Source organism: Rhinopithecus roxellana, chromosome 2, assembly GCF_007565055.1.
Source record: "Rhinopithecus roxellana isolate Shanxi Qingling chromosome 2, ASM756505v1, whole genome shotgun sequence".
NCBI lineage: Eukaryota > Metazoa > Chordata > Mammalia > Primates > Cercopithecidae > Rhinopithecus > Rhinopithecus roxellana.
The window spans coordinates 167,112,041-167,119,359 of record NC_044550.1 but is presented as its reverse complement, the minus strand read 5'-3'; the positions used below and the strand labels follow the sequence as shown (position 1 = coordinate 167,119,359).

General features: G+C 52.7%; 1 pseudogene; it reads right to left on the bottom strand.

Moving 5' to 3' along the window:
• Nucleotides 1–5,840: 5,840 nt before the first annotated feature.
• LOC104657735 lies at nt 5,841–7,044 on the bottom strand (annotated as a pseudogene).
• Nucleotides 7,045–7,319: the final 275 nt, after the last annotated feature.

Sequence of the window (7,319 nt, the reverse complement as noted above, 5' to 3'; positions counted from 1 at the left end):
CTACCTTTCAGTTAGGACTGAGTAGATCCTGCTGGGGTTTAACTTGTTCACCTCTTGTTTGCTGTCAGTTGGATCGGATTTAGTTCTTCCTGCATGATGGCAGTGAAGATCCCATTAGATCGATTGCCTCTGAAAGCTATGCCCCACTGGGAGGAATCTTCATCCTTCACGGCCCCTTTGATAGGCTAAGAATCCTCACATTCAGGGTGCTGCACTCGCTCTGCAGCAGGTTATACAGAAGATGGGAACACAGTTAGGACCCTGTGTGGGAGTTGGACGTGGGCAGCCTTGGGACTTAGTGGTCAGGTCTGTGACCACTGTATGGGGACAGTGGTTGTGCTGGTGAGACTGAGGCAGAGCTCTCTTGCTCTGGTTTAAGCTCCAATTCTTTGCCAGTCCTTTGCAAGACTAGATCTCAGGAATGGCGGTTAAAAAGGCTGTGCTGCAAGGAGATGGCCTGGGAGGGGAGTGGGGATGGACACAGGTGGCCTTGGAAATGCAGGGACCTGCCCCAGCTTTCCTCCTTACTCAGGATACATGGTTTGCTTGTCTGCCAGTATCCTTGTTCCAAATGTGACCTGATATTGGCAGGTCCAAAGAAGTGGTGGGAAAACAAGAGATCCAGAAACACAAGTCGACTGCAGGCATCTGGATCCTACCAGCTTTTGAAGGGCTTGAGTGAAATCTCAGCCTCAATGAGATGTAAAATGAATGTAGTTCGAGGTAAGTTCAAGGAAACCAGAAGGAATGCCTCCAAGAGGGGAAGGGTACAGTCTAACTTAGTCACATGGCCTGACCTCACGGAACCTCCTGTGCCCAGCTCTTCCAGTAAACACTTTAAGGAAGGCTTTTAGCTGGGCTCATATTGCTTTCTGAAGTGTCATCTTCCTTGTTTGAAGACCTTGGGTATGGAAGGGAAGAGCCCCAGACGGGACTTGGGGCAGCCCTGAGGACACAGCCAGTCAGCCAGTGGGGAGCAGTCAACTCAGCACAGGAGGGAGCAGGACCACCAAACATCTGACAAGGTGAGAATGTCGACCACGATGGGACGAGATCAACTGGAGTCCTGTCCTGGGAGAGCTGGGGCACCTGGGCAAGGTGGGCAGAGGGTGAGCTGCTGACGTCAGTATTTCACTTAAGGAATGCCTCCATCTATGCACCTCCATCCATGCCCTCTGGAGTCTGTGTTTGGGTAGGCTCTATGCTGAGCCCTCCCTCTGATGTGGATTGGTGACTCCAAGACTGAACTGATGCCAAACTGCCCTTACCAGGCCTCACATGGGAACATGTTCTGGAATTGCTGAGGGACATAAACACTGAAAACCTGGACTTCTGGCCTACTGTGACTGAGGCAATGAGGACCCGAGGCAGGTGGACACGGGTGGGGGCCCTCTAGGCAGGGCAGCTGCTAGGAAAGGGCTGCAGTTGGGGGCAGGATCTGTATGCCTTGAAGAGGACTTTCCTTTTGGGAGTTAAACTCGAAAAATGGGTGCCAGGTCTGCTCAGTTCTGGGGTGTAATTAGACATGTTTCCCCCATGGAATGAGATGCTAGCAAACATGTTACGTAGAACCAAGACTTGTGACCTGGCTGAACATGGGGACAAGACTTATTAAGAGATGTCCTATGTGACCCTGATCCTACCGGCAGCATGTGCTTGGGAATCTCACCCCGGACAAGTCCAGCTCTTGCTCAGCCCCTTGTGGGGAGGATGTGTCCTAATGGGGTGCTTAGGCCTGGTAGCCTTGCTGCCCCCTTGTGAAACATAGGCTGGAGTTCTCAAGCTAAGCACGGGATTCTCACGGGATTCTCATTTCCTGTGGAATCCTGATGGCTGAGTGCAGCATGGGGGGGGGCTGTAGACCTCGAGGCGTCCCTGGACCTGCCTGGAACTGCCTGGAAAGGGATAACTGATAAGCTTGGTTATCTTTTGGTGTTACTGCCTGATGTCTTGGAGTGGCAGCCAATGACTGACGTTGTGGCTTGATAACCAAGCAGGGTATCTTTCCATGGGTGGTGCTGACCAGCTGTCTGGGGTGGGGAGTGCTGGGGGGCATCCCACTTGACGTGGGATTTTTCCCACTTTTGCCTGCCTTTTAAAGTGAGATGTCCTGGAGCTGAGCCTGAGGGTGGGGTGTGGGGCGGCTGCAGCATGAGGTGTCTGCTGCTGAACCAGGGGGATGTCCTAATCCGGAAATCTTGCCTTGGGCATGCAGATGCTTGGGTCCCCAAAACTGAGCTCGTAGTCCAGGGCTTGGATGTCCCCTTCCCACGAAGGATATGAAGTCGGCTCATGATGCTAGGAAAGAGACCCCCTTCTAGGCAGATTCAGCTGAGACTTTTCCTAAGGCAGACAGGCTAGGTAGAAACACCAGGAGGCCACCTGGCCTAGCTTGGGAAAGGAACCTGGCAGGAGCCCAAGCCTGTCATCACAGGAAACATGACAGTCTCCATTATGTCCTGAGCATATTGAACTGAGGAGACTTGGTACCTGTAGAGGTTCCAACAACCTCCAGCAGCCTTGAAGTCTGTTAGTCACTTCAACGCTGCTTCCTGGTCTGGTCTTGTGGTCCTTAACTTGCATAAGAATTTTCAGGCTTCCGGGAGAGTTGCCTTTATCTCTAGCCAACTTCCTAGGCTGTGCAGACTAGGAAGCGTTCTCAAGGTGGTCCTTGGGTGTTGAGGGGAGAGGGGCTCAAACAGGATGCAGCAGAAATCCTGTCAAAGCAGGTCTTTCCTGGAACTTGCACCCCATCCCCTACTATGCAAGGATGCCATGTGAGTGACCTCGTTTCCAGCTTTCTGGTTTTTCTCACCTGATGAATGTCAGTTGTACCTTGTTAATGTAGTTGCTGCCTGACTAGGAGCTCAAGGCAGGGAAGTAGAGTGTAGTGCTGATGAAGACAGACTTGTTTTTGTCTGTTTAGGATCTAAAAACATCCCACAACTACTTCTGGAGGTGTTGAGGGTTAGAGTTCAGTATCCTATGAAGTACAGCTGAATAACATTACTGCTAGATCCCAGGATTCCAAGTATACCAGGGTGACAATTGGACCAGGGACACATGGGAGGGGCCATGTTCCTCTGGTCATCTCTCATGGTGGACAGAGTGCTCAATAGAGGGCCTTAAAGAGCTAAGGACTCTTCTACCTTGAGTGGGATGAGGCTGTTAGCTCCTGGGTGACCACCTGTGTCTGGGATGTTCCTGGATTCCATACCCCTGCTGATCCTTTTCTCAGTGTGCACTCCATCTCAAGATGCCAGGAAAAGGAGATGGAAGTGATGAGGAAGGAGGGGTGGGTCATAGATCTGGCCCTCAGAAGAGGGGGCAAATAACTCACTTCTGATACCCAAGCTCCAGACTTCTAATGACCTTGATCCTGAGGTGGTTATAAACTCGTCAGCTGTCACTGCCTTCTGGCTGAACTGATCTTAGGAATTTCATCTCTTCCAATAGGGTATCTATAGTACTTCAAAATGGTTTTATCACGTAGTGGCTTTGCATTGACTTCATAATCCCACATAGATTTCTGAAGATACTTCATTCATACCAGCTCCAACTAGTCTTTACTGGCCTTGGCTCTAACTCCATGTCTGTCGCCTGACCTCTTACATCAGACTGGTGTTCAAGTCATGTCCGTGGCAGATGATACCTAAGTCTCTACTGGCAACAGAATCGGTATATAGGTGAGGGTGGTGGTTATTCATGGGCTTTCCTCACTGAAGGGCCCCTGGAGGCATGAGGCTGTCCAGATGTCCCTGAGCTGGATGGGGCTCTTTTACCAAGGGTTGTCCCAGGATGTTGCCGAAGAGAAGAGGAAGGCACACCTTTTTGGAGCATGGTCTTTGCACCGATGGGGGATTACTGTAGTCTCAGTAGTTGAATACCCTGTCATCAGATAAGATTCTTTGGCCTTGTTTGCTGTCCTCACTTGATAGCCCACTGCAATGAGTGAAAGGAAGTGAGGTTTGCAACCCTTTCTTCCCTTGCCAATCTCAGTGGAGCCTGACTTGAGGCATGCAGGGCAAGAGTCGCTATGCAGCCCTAGTAGGGTTGGAGAGGATGCTTGTCTGCTGTCAGTCCCTGGCCTGGTGGACCCAACCAGGGCTGTCTCATCCTGTGTGCCTGCTTCCTGTCTCGGGGTTGTCCTTACCCTCAGCAGTGGGTGCTCTGTAGAATGTACTGGAGTCCTGCCAGACGAATTCCCAACAGACCACATCACACCTTGCCCTGAACACAAGGGGCACGTGCTTTGGGGGCTGGCATGCCAGGATTTTGAGGCCGTTCTTCCCTAAGCTTTCAGATGTTGGGGTGCTCTTCACGGGTGTTGTTGCCACTATCTTTAGAGGTAGAAGGAAGAAAGATGCCTGAGCATAATGGAATGGGTCAAGTGCATGCAGGCCTAAGGTGTAGGGAGGTGGTGGCTCTTGGAACTATTATGCTGACTTGTCTCCAGAAAGCCTTCTGGATGCCTTGACCCTCCTGGCATCTGAGCTCTTCTTGCCTGTGGTTGTGTGGCCTCAAAGTACACAGCAGCCCATGGGGGAGTGTAGGCTCCACAGCTCCTCTGACCTGGGCTGGGTCCTGCCATATCACTCGGGTTTTGCTCTTAGATTTCTTTGCACTTATGTTCTCGGTATAGATGTCTTGCTCGTGCTACTTGGATTTGAGCTTCCTAATCTTGGAAAACTCCTGGTTAAGTGTTACCTCAAATACTTAAGTGAGGCAGGAATGGTCAAGAGAGCAGGAGCTTGTGTTCCTATCCCCGGGTCGGTTGGGCCTGGGTAAAGTAGCCCACAATCCTTGTTAGAGTTCTGGGTATATTTCAAAATAGCTTCCCCTGCCAGAGGCATGAGATTCTTCCATTCTCAGTTGAGACTAGGTGTGGGGCTCCTGGAAATAAAGCCCAAGTCATTACGGTCCCTTGGAGTCTGAGCTCATTTTGGACTACATTGAGCCTATGCTGTTATCAGATAGTCAAAGCTGTTCCTGTGGGTACTTCTCCCTGCTGGCTGTGACACGGTCCTCTTAACTAGCTCTGTACTTGCTGGCCAGTAGCTTGCCCTGTTCATCCATCGTTGGCCCTCAATGGTTTACTTCTGGGTTGCTTCAGCTTTTTCAAGACGGGGGTGAATTCTAAGCTCTTCGACGATCAGACAGTAACCCCTGTCAGGAAAATCTGTTCACATCCAGGTGGGTTTCCTTTTCAGCCACGTCATCACCAAGTAGGTGAGCTGCTTTTTCCAAAATATTAAACTCAAATGAACCTGAACAAAACTTTTTTTGAGGCAACTGTGGGACTTTATTACCTAAACAGACACCAGCTCCAGCCACAGGCTTGGACCAGCCAGCTGAGAGTGTGGCCTCAGACACGCCGGCCAGGTTCCCTGCTTCCTGGCCACGGTTGGAAGCAGTGTTCAGGCTGCCCCACCTTGGTCTAGTCCCGGCAGGCGCCCCCACATCTGGCTCTGCTGTGGGAGTGAGAACAAAGACCCTGCCCGCCCGGCTCCTGCCCCGGGGGCTCAGCCGGCACCCACCCTCCCAGGGGCCTGGGCAGGGGCTGGGTTGCAAAGCCTCCCCCTCCTCCTCTAAGCCAGATGGAAAATGCGTCTCCAAGAGTCTCCTGGGGAGCAGGATGGAGGCCTGCCCCTCCCTAGCCAGTGCCCACAAGAGGGGGTTGTTCTGGGGGGGCAGAAAGACCAACCCCCAGCACAAGACATCCTGGTGTGCAGAGGCCCTGGGAACAGCCCATGCCTCACCCAGGAGCATATCCTAAATGTGCAGGGGCCAGCAAGGCAGGGGAAGGAGGGGTCCGCTGCCAGGTCCATGAGGTGTGGGTATCACCTTGGACTTAGAAGGGGGCGCTGGAACCCGCGCCCAGGCCCCTCCGCCTTCAGGAATGTTTTCTGTTGGTGCTCCTGGATGGCCTCGGTGAGGACCCCGTCCTCGGAGGCATATACACCCTGGCCTGCCAGGACAGAGCTAGCTTAGCGATCTCCTGGCCCGACATGCCCTCTGTCAGCCGACCGATCTCTGAGCACTTACTCTCGTAGTCAAACTGAGCCAGCTTCAGACGCTGCTTTCCTTCTGTGGCCGGCTTAAAGAACATACTTGTCAAAAGACATTCTCACCAGGCTCTCCCGATCCTGCTGCTCCGGCAGGTCGAAATGAACCACCCTGTCGATGTGCTTGCAGATGTCCCCGTAAAACTGCTTGGGGTGGTGACTGGACAGGACCAGCATGAATTTGTTGCTATGCTGCCTCGTGTGGTTTAGGAAGGCGTTCTCGGCGGCTCTGAGGTGGTAATTGCTCATCTTAGTGGCTTGCTTCCCAAGGAAGGCGTCTGCTTCGTCCTCGAAGAGCAGGAGGCCGCGCCGGCTGGTATTGGCCCAAACAGCTTGTGCATGGCAGTCATGCTTTCCTGTCCCATGAGGGCCACGTCCTTGCCTGTCATGGCGTAGTCCATGCCCGAGTTCAGGGCGAGATTCTTTGCAAACAGTGTCTTCACTGTGCCTGGTGGCCCGTACATCAAGACGTTCTCCTATGGGCTGCGGTTCTTCTCAGTGTTCCTTGTTGCTATGACAATGCCGCGCACCCGCGCTTCCAGGCTGGGACTTGGCACAACACTTTCCAGCACGTCCTGGGGTCGACTGAGGAGCTGCCGGCGGACCTGGAAAGGGGTGCCGCTGGGCCTCCCGCACCGTGATGCGGGACTTCTCGTTCACCAGGGACGGCTTCCACAGCCGAGCCGCGATGAAGCGGGCCCCGGCGGCTGTTCTATTCTTGGCCGAGTAGACCCCTCCAGCCAGCAGCGTCAGCCCAACCACCGTGGCTGTCACTGTGCCCCGGTCTGTCACAGAGGCACGGAATCTTTCCCCAAACATGGTGACAGCTGTCCTAATGGACGCCAAGAGGGTCTGATGGTGCTTCTGCACGGACTCTTGCTTCCGTAAGTTCTCATCGACAAGTTGTTTGAGGTTGGACTGTTGCTCCGCCTGCAGTCTGCTCCTTCATCTGTACCAGATTCATGGCGTCCTTCGACATGGCCTGTGGGTGCAGAGGCATGGAGGGCAGGTATTAGAATACGGGGATGACTGGGTGAACAAAACATTTCTATTTCAACCATGTTGAAGTTTACACTTGGTGGCATTAATCGCATTTACAATGTTGTGCACCTGTCACTGACTTGAACTAGTTCTTCACCCCACCAAGAAACTGCAACCACTAAGTAGTAATGTTTTCCTTCTCCCTTCACCCCCAGTCACCTCCAATCTACTTGCTCTCTCTAAATTTGCCTATTCTGGATATTTCATAAGATA